The following is a 13,406-nucleotide window of genomic DNA, read 5'->3' as shown; positions in this document are numbered from 1 at the left end:
CTTTGCACATCCTCTTACAATTTGGCATGCATGAACAGCATGAACTCAGCTTCCCAAAGAATAATCTGAAACACAACATTTTCCAGTTCTCTTAGTGTAGGGCATGAACAAGTGACAAAGATTCTACGAATCAGAGGCACCTTGTGAGGCTTTCACACTGAAGTTAAACGTGAGCAAACAGGCAGGTGGGCACGGCCTCCACGGTTCTGGTGGGTGTGTCCATAGGTGGGTGTGGCTTCCATAATGCTGGTGTGGGTGTCTCCAGGTGCCGTTCAGCCCTGGAATCAGTGGAGGGCCAGCATCAGCTCCCTTCTCAGGACAGTCTTTCTGGTGAGGTTCTGACAGTTGGTCCTAGGAGAGCAGACTAGGAACTTATTCCCAAGATTTTGTTAAGTCACTAACGCCCTCTGAATAATTCCTTTCTATTTACGCTGACTGGCAGGGATTCTGTCATCTGCAACTAAAAACTCTTACCAAGGCAGAATCCCTTTTCCCCCCCGAGAAGATCGTTGAGCCAGCTCCCTTTGAGGATGACTCTAGGCTGGCTTCCTTCCAGAAGCCACATCCAAGGGGTTCACTATCGTCAACATGCAGCTTGCTCAGGTAACCACCACCTGTCTCCACTCTACTGTCAGAGAAAGGTGATTGGCCCAGCTCCCACTCCTTCAAACTCTTCTTGTTGAGAGTCTCAAACCGGTCCCTGTCCCCCCAGCCCCAAGCTCTAGGAGACTCTTACACATCTCTGCAAGCAACTCTCCAAACACTTTCCTCACTAGGTTCCAGGTGAAGGGAACACGCTCCCTTCCCTATCCCTATATAGTGGGCACAGAAATTCCCAGCACCCCCATGGTGCACCCCAACAGCTTCTTACTCTTCACTGGACTCCTCATCTCCTTCTTCTCTTCTTCTATAGCCCAGGCAGGGCTGATGGGCTAAAGTTGGCCAAGCAAACTTTTCAATTTCACAGCATGTTCTACATGGCTGGCTTTTGGGGCTTTGGGGAAAAAAAACTCTACAATATGCATGTGCATCCCTGGCTTCCCCCAACTTCCCAGCTCATCCTTCCCCAGCCTCCTGTCCCTCATGGGAAACAATCCCTGGCCTCTGGTCGCACCTGACAAGGGAGTGGTGGGATCCCAAAGCTGTTGAAGTGTGTGTGCCAGTGAAAGGTCTGGAACAGGTTTAAGAAAGAGAACCTGAATTGGCAGTAAATCAATAGGAAATAAATGTTTACATTCACTCATTGAAAAGAGGCATTTCTAAGCTCAGCACATATTAGAGCCACACATGGAGACTTCTCTCTCCTCCACTACACAAAAAATTGAACAAATCCCTAGAACAAGTGTCATTCAAGGATGTATGTGTAGACTTTACTCAGCAAGAGTGGCATCTGCTGGATCCTGCTCAGAAGATGCTGTCCAGAGATGTGATTCTGGAAACTTGCAGCAATCTGGTCTCAGCCAGGTGTTGTATTACTAAGCCAGAAGTGATCTTCAAGATAAAGCAAGGGGCTTCTGAATATTAAAGGAAGGATTTCCAAGCCAGTGCTACCCAGAAAGGAACTGGAAAGTTGATGACCTGTCAGAGAATGGCCAGGAAAACTGAGACAAGTATTTTTGGGAGCTTGTGTTCACCAAAAACAAAACAGTAAGCATAGAAAGTGGTAATAGAATAAGAAAAACTTTCAATTTGGGTACAAACCCTGTTTCTTCAAGAAATTTTCCTTATAAAATATGTGACTTGTGTGAAATGAGTTTGAAAAATATTTTGTGTTTAATTATTGATCAAAAGAACTGTTCCAGAAAGAAGCCTGATGCGTTTAATGTGTGCAAGAAATTGCTCCTTGATATTAGGCGTGAGAAAATTCCTATTGGGGAGAAATTATATAAATAAGGTCGAAAGAGGGATGTCATTAATCATCACCAGGATCTCACTCAGCCAATTTTTGACCAACATTTTGAGTATAATAAACATGGACAAGGCTTCCATGAGGAGGTAGACTTTTTTTTTTTTTTTTGACAAATAAGAGTTAATCTTGGATAGGAGAGACACTCTAAATATAATGAATGTGGAAGAACTTTCACTGTTGAAAGCTCACAGAACTCATTTGGAAATGGAGCCATATGGATGCAGTATTTGCGAGAAGTCCTTCTGTGTTGATTTTAGATTTGGACATCAGATCAGATAATTCTTGTAAAGGAGAATTTTTTTTTTTTTTTTTTTACAGAGAGTTTTGCTCTTACACCCAGGCTGGATTGTAGTGGCGTGATCTTACTCACTGCAACATCCACCTCTCAGGTTCAAGCGATTCTCTTGTCTCAGCCTCCTGAGTAGTTGAGACTACAGGTGCATGCCATCACATCCAGCTAATTGTTTTGTATTTTTAGTAGAGATGGGGTTTTGCCATGTTGGCCAAGCTGGTTTCAAACTCCTGGCCTCAAGCAATCCACCCACCTCAGCCTCCCAAAGTGCTGGGATTACAGGTGTGAGCCACCATGCCCGGCCTATAAGGGGGACTCTTTATGAATACAATGAATATAGGAAATCTGTGACAATTCAACTTTCATGATCCATCAGGGAGCTTACACAAGAAAGATACCCCATGAATATAAATTGAGTGACAAAACTTGGGAAAACTCAACTCTTTTTAAACATCAGATAGTACACATGTGGGGAAGCCCTCTGACCACAATGAAAATGGAATAACTTCAGCGAGAAGTTACATCTCACCCAGCTTTGGAGAGCTCACTCAGGAGAAGAAAACCTACGAATGTGGTGAATGTGGGAAAACCTTGTGGGAGAAGTCAAACTTCACTCAGCATCAGAGAACACACACAGGAGAGAAGCCCTATGAATGTACTGAATGGAGAAAAGCCTTTTGCCAGAAACCACACCTTATCAACCAACAGCAAACACACATGGGAGAAAAGCCCTATGACTGTAACCAGTGTGGAAAAATGTTCTGTGCGAAGTCAAACCTCACTGAACATCAGAGAACTCACACAGGGCAGAAGCCCTATGAATGGGAAATCCTTCTGCCCCAGGTCAGCCCTCACCGTCCATCAGGGAACACACACAGGAGAGAAATCCTTTGTATGTCATGAATGTGGAAAATTCTTCTGTGTGAAGTCAAATCTCATTGTCCATCAAAGAACTCACACGGGAGACAAACCCTATAAATGTAGTGAATGTGGGAAAACCTTCTGTGAAAAATCAGCTCTCACCAAACATCAGAGAATTCACACAAGGCTGAAAGCTCTTTGCACATCCTGAATGTTAGAAGGCTTCATATACCTGTCAAATTTTTGTTCAGCTTTTAAAAATTACAGAAAGCAAAGAATATCAGAAATTACTAGAAAATGACGTCTTGTTTGAATACATGAAAGCATTCAAGAAAAATTAAACCTTTTCATTAGGAAATTTGTACTGAGGGGAATTCTGTGTAAGTAATGCAGCAAAAACCTTTACCTAAAATTTATGTTGTTTAGTGTTGTATTCCAAATGTAATACCTAAATTTTATTGTAAATATAATGGACAATATTCATTCACTCATCTTCACAGTAGAATCTGAAGCATATAAAGGTTGAATGACACAGCATTAAACAGGTATGTGGGCCTGGCACATTGGCTCATGCCTGTAATCCCAGCACTCAGGGAGGCCGAGGCAGGTGGATCACCTGAGGTCACAGACCAGCCTGACCAACATAGCAAAACCCCGCTTCTACTAAAAGTACAAAAATTAGCCAGACATGGTGGAGTGTGCCTGTAATCCCAGCTACTCAGGAGGCAGAGGCAGGAGAAGCTTGAACCCAGGAGGCAGAGCTTGCAGTGAGCCAAGATCATGCCACTGCACTCTAGCCCAGGTGACAAGAGTTAGACTCCTCTCAAAAAAAAAAAAATATTTATATATATATATGAAAAGTCCCTGATGTTTGTAGACCTTATGAATATGCTAATGCAGCAAATTTTGGTATGTTTCATTTCCATATTGCAACCCAACATGGTTGTCAGGAGAAAATATGTACCCTTAGTTTAGTAACTATTATGGTACGTGTTAACATTTTCCACATGAAATACCACTGGTATCTTTATAGGTTGATATAATTATATGTGTGTATGTATTTATGTATGTGCATATGTATGAGCGTATATATGTAAATATATTTGTACACACATAGTTAAATATAGTGATGTGCTAACATCATCTCATATTGACTTAAAAGTGCTGCCGATTGTTAAATTTTCAAGAATTTTGTGAGCCAGTTATTAAACACAGTCATTATTTAATATATATAAACTTACTATTAAATTACATTAAAAACAAAGGTAATAAATACCCAACACTCATCACTTCTAATTAGGCTGCTACATTTCGCTATGATCTTTGTTGTTTAGGTTACTTACATTGTTGACTCTGTATGGTGAAAATACTATCCACATCTACTGCTACTGCACGTCTCTTCCCGACTCCACATTCAGTACTATCTTGTTGGTAGGTTAGACATAGTGGGAGTATTTACACCATCAAAATCGGCAAACTACAAATCAAGGTTTCTATTTTCTTCACAGAACCTACTGTCAAATATTTACCAGCATACTATCATGTATATATGAAAACATATTTGATAGTACAAACCACATACCCCTTTTTCTGTTTCTTGACATAAGCAAATGCCTATCGTCATTACTGCTGAACTGCCTCTTCAATAAAGGAGCCAAAAAATGTTTTTGTGAGGTTTTAAACTATCTCTGAGTCAGTCCTATTCTAAATACTATCAGACTCGCTCTACAGGTTGGCCAGTATAAGTTTTTTTGTTTGTTTTGTTTCACTGTGTTTTTCTGAGACGGAGTCTCGCTTTGTCACCCAGGCTGGAGTACAGTGGCGCAATCTTGGCTCACTGCAAGCTCCGTCTCCCGGGTTCACACCATTCTTCTGCCTCAGCCTCCCGAGTAGCTGGGACTACAGGCACGTGTCACTACGCCCAGTTCATTTTTTGTATTTTTAGCAGAGACGGGGTTTCACCATGTTAGCCAGGCTGGTCTTGATCTCCTGACCTTGTGATCTGCCCGCCTCGGCCTCCCAAAGTGCTGGGATTCAGTATAAGTTTTAAGTGAGATATAATTTCACAAGGAACTACATTACATACGTTGCCTCTGTTTCCTGGTATATGTGAATGGGTATGGCTGTGATTACTAACCTAGCACTTCAGTAAAGAAGTGTGAAACTGTATTTTTCTGAGGTTTTTCAGCTACCTCTGGGTCAGTCAGTAATGTAAATGCTGTTAATAAGGATGGTATTTACATAAATTATGCAAAGGTTAACATCCGTTGTAATACAGTAGTACTCACTGCACTCTACAAATGAAAAGTGGTGGTACGTTAAAAAAAAAAAAGAAAGAAAGAAACCCTACAATAGTCTTTAACATCCTATTTAAAATAAACAGGCACCATGAATTGAATTTGTCAAAATAAAACCATACCAAAGTTAGCATTTAGTTCAAGATTCCAAGTTTTCATCATGTTCTCCTTCAATAAAATTGACCATTCCAACATTTTCTGTTTGTGCTATCAGCACTGAAAATGTACATCCCCCGTGTTGACAGCAGCCAGCAGAGTGACTCACGTGGAGGCGTCGCAGGCTGCATTGAGCTGACAGCTTGTCAAACCAATGAATGGGCAGGGATGATGTCAGAAGACCTTTCTGCCATTGCTGCCTGCAGCTGGTCCTCATTATATGGAATGCCTGGTATGCTGTGAAAAACCGGAAAAAGAAAATCGTACCTGTTCTTAACCTGTATGGAAGCCAAATCTCTTGAGGAGTACTGGCCTGAGGGCAGCATGTTCACACACTATTTCTAACATTTTTTTTCCCACCTGCTATTGCAGAAACCTTGACTTTCTCCACCTTCAAAATCCCCCCAGCAGTTTCTGGGAGTCCCCTGAAGATATGTGGCATGGACTCATGGGACTGTCCTCTCAGCTACCCGGGCACATGCCATGTTTTTCCTCTACAGCCCTGGATTCCTAGGAAGAACTATAGCAAAAGCTTCTTATGCCCATGAAGGTGCACCAAACAGATTGCAAAGATCTGATCAACCCACACAAGGTTCCATAAAGCCACTAAACAACAGACCTCCTGCCATTGTGGGTGCCACTGCCACCTGTGTCTGCTGCCACCCAAGACATAAGCCCAAAGTGGCACCAAAGCCACTCCATCTTCTCTGTCACTAGGCAGAACCTTCTCTCCCTCCTAGGGTGGCAAGCTGCAACGCAGTTCCCAATACTCATGTGCCTTGGGCCCCTGGAGTCTCTATAGATTCCAGAGAACCTGCTCTCCAATGAGATGCACGGGCACCTTTGTGTAAGCTCAGGTCTAGATTAAAGCCTATGGTAAAAATGGCTTCAACTCTGAGAAAACTGACTTTTCACAGATTCAAAGCCACAACCACTCAGAGGAAAAGCCATATAGGTTGGCCCACAAAGTTGGCCACTTAATTTATAACACTTATGTCAACGGAGGCAGGAGAGTTGATTTTTTAAGTGAAGGGCTATCAACGTTGCCGGACAGAACACAGTGGTCTTTCAAAACGGAAAGAACTGTTAAGGAAACCCTGTCCTTGGTACTCCTGCCCCATGTGGCTACCCCCGCTGCCCATCCTCTGGGCGTCTCCCATGACCACAAAACAGGGTACCCAAATTCCTGCAGCCCAAGCATCCTGCCCTGGTTTATCTGGCCCCAGATATCTCACTTTACCTCCTCCTGGGACCCCAAGTTCTAACAATCTCCCTCAATTTTATCTGAACTATCACTATACCTGACAAAACCAAGACCCTCCTCATGACATATTATGCAGTAGGTAATATGACGTATTACAGCCCATGGTGGTCAACTTGAGAAAAAGCAATTTAATTCTGTGTTGCACACGTGTGCCAACCACCTACTAAGTGACAAGCAGAAAACTAACAGAGATGAGTCAGACTGACTTCATAGACTTTACTGTCTATTCTGAAAGGGCAGTGTAACATATAGCATTAAGGGGACAAACTAGGGAGAAGCTGGGTTCCTCCACTTAATTGACTTTATAACCCTTTGACAAATGAATTAACTTCCTTGTACATTTACTCATCCTGAAAATGGAGTTAAGAAGAGAATCTAATGCTTGGTATTTCTGTGAAGAAGTAACAAGTCAATACACATAAAGCACTCAGAAAGCGCCTAACACTATTAGTACTTAAAATAATTATTAGTGGAGACAGATGTGGATATCACTGCCTATGGTATAATAAAATAAAATATTTGGCAGTGATTTAAAAGTACAAACAACTATACACAAATATATACATAACTTCTACAAACTTGCTTGAGCCAAAGCTATGTCCACCACTAAGATTCAAATATATATTCACCCATATATATTTACTGACTACCCACAAGGTTTCAGATACTGAGCTGGACCTGGAAGACAGAGGGATGCAAAGGGTTCATAGAGATTCAGCCCTGCTCTGGAAACCCTGGCTGTAGTCAGAGGCTTGGTCTGGGGAATTAGACACACGGGTCTGCCAGATGTTTATTTGTGTGGAGAACTGAAGTATCTCTTTGGTTAAAGAAAAAAGTTCACCCTACAGCATTAATCATTCACCAGGTGAGGTATGGGTTATCAGTCCATCTGTGGTTTGGTTATTCTCCAGCCAACTGTGGCCAAATGGGCGGGATCACATGGTACAAAACAGGCGTTGCCTCTTCCCCAGGGCTGTCGGCAGGGCTCTCGTCTGGGAAGGGAGGTAGACTGGGCCCATTGTTTAATACCAGCAGGCAGGTATGAAAGATCACTCGGGCTTGCGGGGCAATGTGGCAGAGTTCCTGGGGAACAGAGTGGTCGCTCACGCCAGTCTAAATATGACAGAATAGATGGAGTAATTGATTGGTCGTTTTTGTTAACACTGTGTCTTCTGACCTCTTTATGTCCTTTAATTTCTACTGTTGCTTAGGTTCATTCATACGTTATACCTTGAGGGAAGGTCAAAATAAGCTCACAACCTTTCTCATCTCCCAAAATATCCTTCCACACTTCCCGCTCCCAAGAAAAAGGTATTCTTTTGACTTCCTCATTTCTGTCCACATCACTATTTGTACTCTACATCACACACTCTTGAAAACTTGGGGCTCCCTTTGACACCACTCTTTTTCTTGTCCCTTCTATTAGGTCAATTGCTAGTCCTTTTGGGAGGGGGTCCAGAGTAGTCAAAGGGGCTTGGCTTTTGGAGTCCTCCATAGCTGGGTACAAAGTCCAACTCTACCACTCACAAAACATGTGATCTTTAACAGGTTATTGCATTGATCCGAGTCTCAGTTTCATGATCAGTAAAATAAGACTAATCATACCTACCTTTTTCTATCACCGTGGGTTAAATAAATAAAATACTGTAAGGAAAGCCCCAAGCACAAGGCTGCATATAGTGAACTCTCAGTAACCATGAGCTTTTATTTTTTACCTCTGACAGGTATTTCACATCCATTGTCTCATTTCTCCGACACACCCTAGAGTGACAATAACAACCTCTGTCTTCCATTGTTTTCCTCCCCAACCCATTATATGCCCAGCTGTCAGAAGGCTCTTCTTAGGAACAGTTCCAATGCCTTCATTGAGTAGATTGGAAATCTTTAATGATTCCTCCAATGCCAACCCAATAAAGACAATATGGACCCTTCAGCCTGGCATTTCCTTTTTCAGATTAGCTCCCCCTCCTCCGTTTCTGTGAAAGTCTCTGACCTACTCAAACTGGATGTGTCATCAATTCCCCCCAAAACTGTCCATGTCTGTGCTTTTCTTTACACAGTTCTCTCCACCTAGAAGGTACTAGCCCCCTCCTTCCTTCCTATCCACATTCTACCCATCCTTCCATGTTCAGTTTTATTTTGGTTCACCCATGATGTTTTTCCAAATCACCAGCTGAAATCAACTTTCTTTCTGAATTTCCACAAGATGTTTTAGCACCTCTCATAGGGTATAGGTCACCTTCTATATTACAGTGGCATTATCAACATAACAGCCTCAATTCTTTCATGATACAAAGCAGAACATAAAGACATTCAAGCCCTAGATGTGGCCTAAGGCACTAAAATGGCTGAGAGTTACAAGAACCTTTTCCTTCATAGCTTATAGATAAAATACCGTGTTTGGGATCATAAGACCCCACCATCGTGGCTACAGATAATTGAATAGGGCTTTGTGCCTGAGGCAAAGACACCTATGTTATAGGTAGGTTCTCCTTCTAGAAAAGTCTGAATTTGAGCCATATCAAAAGAGAGTAGTTGGAAGAACTAGAATTTGAAAGACGCTAAGAAGCCACATGAGACACCAGTAAATAGACACCTTGAGGCAGGAGCTGGAAGTGAGCAGGACCAAGAGGTCGAGCAGAAAGTAGAGAGAGTGGAAAATCAGCAGTAGTAGTGGACATAGACTCCATCTCTCAAAAGCAACGACAAAAGCAAAAGCACCAGAAAGCCAACAACAAAACTTGTTGCTGAGACCTGGAATCATGTAATGCCCTGAACAACCTTCCAGATCTCTACCGGGCAGGCTTTTCAACTGATGTTGACTTTCTGTGCTTTTTAAATAGCTAAGAACCACTACAGTAAACATCCATCACCTTGGGCAAACAAATCTTTGTTCTGAATAGTCTAGAAGAGCCTTCTATAGAACACCCAGACATGAAATCGTTCTCTCAGTACCTCTATTTTTCTCTTGAGAGACAAATTTAGTCCTCTCTGCTTTGGCCCATAGCCTGTTAGTGAAATGCATACATTCTCATGACCTTTCATACTGTCCAAACAGCAAATATCCTGGTAAATTTCTGAGACCTGTCTGCCTTCATCCTAACCTTGGCACCATATTGCTCAATATCATGTTGTTTCAAAGTTCTGGCTCATCTCATGTTTCCTAATGGCCATACGTCAGCTTCATAACCTAGTAGGTTACTCAAGACCATTATCTCAAATTATTATTATTATTTTTTTTTGCACACTGGAAAATAAGCAATATCCCAACTGTACAGATGAGACCATTGAGGCATGGACAGAATGAAGCCTGGCAAGAGTACTGTGGTTTAGAAGCAAAAATGTAAATTAGAATTCCTGAGATGCCCCAGCTATTCTTATCTAGCCCTATGTGATTATATCAAGATGAATGGACATACATTTTTCAAAAGAAGGAAGGAAGGAAGGAAGGAGGAAGGAAGGAAGGAAGGAAGGAAGGAAGAAAGGAAGGAAGGAAGGAAGGAAGGAAGGAAGGAAGGAAGGAAGGAGAGAGATGAAGGGGGGAAGGGAGAGGGACAGGCAGAGGGACAGGGAGAGGAAGAGGGAGAGGGAGGGGCAGAGGAAGAAGTAGAGGGAGAGGGAAAAACTGTCTACCATTCTCAAAAGTGGGTAGTAACTGAAGCAGCAATTTAGCAAAATGATTGATTTCCTCCAAGGAGTCCTTTCAAATTTTTCAGAAAATGATAGATTACAAGCACTCACCTGATGCATCAAGGTCCATGGGCAGAAGCAAATATTTAATCTCATAATGGAAAGGATCTGAAGCCAGTGGGCTGCCCTGTTTTTTCACCTCTGAATTTTAACTTGTCAACAAATTATCTCTATTCAAGTGCTCCTGTGTGGGTTCTCAATAACTTGAGAGCCAAATAGGCAGAGACAAGTTTGTGCCCAAATAATTAAAAGCCTAGAATGGAAGCATCTGGCAGAAGATATTTGATCCTCAAAAAAAAAATCATAAGATCAATCTTATCCCCATTTTAGAGAAGAGTAAACTGAGTCTCAAAGACACTAAATAAGTTGTTCATGACCCCCTAAGAAGTAGAAGATCAGAGCCTCAAATCTCCATCATCTAACCTCTATTTCCACCCTTTGTCCACTGCTGCATGACACTGCCTCTTTATAGCCTGCTTTTTGGAGGAAACTAGTTGTTACCTACATTTCAGTTTTCAACCAGACACAAATACTCTGTAAACCATAGTCTTAACCAAAATGGAAAAAAACAATTATCCTGAGTTCACACAGGTATTGTGATGTGTTGAGCTTGACACAGTAATTTAACAATAATCAGGTAGCATCCAGTCAGAAAACGGAGCTGCACATTAGCCTTCAAATAAATGTTACATCACACACCCAGAAGCAATTAAGATTACACTCAAGAACCTCAAGTTGCTTGGAGTATCACTTTTTTTTTGTATTTATCTCCTGTGCCCTTCTTTTTCTTTTTAGGTAGTAAAGCCACTTTTTCATGGGAGAAACACATTCCATCATTGACCTTGATCCTCTTCACCTGGCCATTCAAATGATTACATTCTCCTATGCACATGATCGGTTCAGGCATAAACTTTGACCCAAGCAAGACTAAACAGAATCATCTCTGAAATCTTATATATGGACGCGTTTATAAATTATTAGGCAAAGGATGCAAGCTCTGGCCTTCCAGCAGTCATATTTTCAGGGCACATAAACCCCAACGAAGATAAAACAGATTATTAGAGATAAGCAAAGTGAAGTAGATCAAGAGAAAAAGTCCTGATTTGCACCCTAGATCAAGCCATATCTGATGTGAGTCCTGTCTTTGGACTGTCCAATAATAACAGCAAATATTATTCCCGTTAAGTTGAATTTGGGTTACAAGGAACCAAAAGCATCCTACCACAAACAATACCAAATTCCAGTATTTCTGTACAAACTGGTTAGTGGTTCAAATGTTTCTGGTAGGCCAGAGAGTGACAATTAGAATGTGGGTATTGTAGGTTCAAATAGGGCAGACTCTGGAGTAAACTCACCCATTCGAGGCAGAGATATTTGGAGGAAGATAGATTGATCAAAGTAATGAGAAATGGTTAGGATGTGCACTTAAACATTTTAAATTAACATTTCTTGGGATTTTTTTGGAGGTGATTAATGTAAAACACATTTATTGGAATAAAGTTAGAAAATATGGAGAAACACAAGGAAGGAGTAACATATCCTGAAGTAAACACCACTAATATTTTGATGTACATATGAATGAGTAGAATATAGTAGGAACTGGCAAACTTTGGCTGCAAAGATCCAGAGAGGGAACATTTTAGACTTTGTGAGCCATATGGTCTCTAACGTAACGTGCCATTGCAGGGAGAACACAGCCATAAATAATACAAAAAGGAATGGGTGTGGTTGTGTTCCAATAAAACTTTATTTACAAAAGCAGATGGTGGGCCAGATTTGGCCATAGTCGGCTGACCCTCCTCATTAGAATTAGCTGCTGTAACAGAAACTCAAAATGGCAGCAACATAAACAAACAAGAAACACACTCCCCTCTCAGGGACAGATTGGGCATAAATACAGTTTTGCATTGCTTAGTAAAGGGATTATGTTCTAATAAATGTGTCATTAGGTGAGTTTGTTATTGTGAGAATATTATAGAGTATACTTACATGCTAGTGTACAAACCTAGATGGTGTAGCCCTCTGCACACCTAGGCAACCAGGTGTGGCCTATTGCTCCCAGGATACAAACCTGGACAGCATGTGACTGTACTTAATACTACAGGCAACCAGAGCAATATGGGAAGCATTTGTGTATCTAAGCATACCAAAACATAGAAAAGGTACAGCAAAAATATGGTATAAAATATTTTTTAAAAATAGTACATCTGTATAGAGCACTTACCATAAATGGAACTTGCAGGACTGTTGTTCTGGGTGAGTCTGAATAGGTGGTGAGTGAATGCAAAGGTCTAGGACATTACCATCTATACTATATGCTGTAGACTTTATAAACACTGTACACTTAGGCTACATTAAATTTATAAAGAGATTTTTTTCATTCTTCAACAATGTATTAAGCTTAGCTCACTGTCATTTTTTACTTTGTAAACTTTTTAATTTTTAAAAAACGTTTTGAGTCTTGTAATAACACTTAGCTTAAAATACACATTGTACAGCTATACAAAAATATGTTTTTCTTTAGATCCTTACTCTATAAGCTATTTTCTATTTTTTACATTTTTATTTCTTTTTTTAACCTTTTAAACTTTGTTGTTAAAGACGAAGACACAAACACACACATTAGCCTATGCCTCCACGGGGTCAGAGTCATCAATATCACTGTCTTCACCCTCCACATCTTGTTCCACTGGAAGGTCTTCAGGGGCATGGAGCTTTCATCTCCTAGGATAGCAGTAGTCTTCTGTACTTCCAGAAGTACCTTCCTGAGGCTGTTTTACAGTTAACTTTTGTTAAATAAGTAGAAGGAATACATTCTAAAATAACAATAAAAAGTATAGTAAATACATGAACCAGTAACATAGTCATTTATTATTATCATGTTTTATGTACTGTACACAATTGTATGTGCTAGATTTTTTATTTCCATAGGTTATT

The 13,406-nt window shown here is 41.0% G+C and overlaps 1 pseudogene; it reads left to right on the top strand.

Annotated features, from left to right (window-relative positions):
• The first annotated feature begins 588 nt into the window (after positions 1-588).
• On the top strand, positions 589-3,273 carry LOC105507248 (annotated as a pseudogene).
• Positions 3,274-13,406: the final 10,133 nt, after the last annotated feature.

The sequence above is a fragment of the Colobus angolensis genome, unplaced genomic scaffold (genome assembly GCF_000951035.1).
Source record: "Colobus angolensis palliatus isolate OR3802 unplaced genomic scaffold, Cang.pa_1.0 Scaffold146, whole genome shotgun sequence".
NCBI lineage: Eukaryota > Metazoa > Chordata > Mammalia > Primates > Cercopithecidae > Colobus > Colobus angolensis.
The sequence above is the reverse complement of the archived record's forward strand: the minus strand, read 5'-3'. Positions and strand labels throughout refer to the sequence as shown.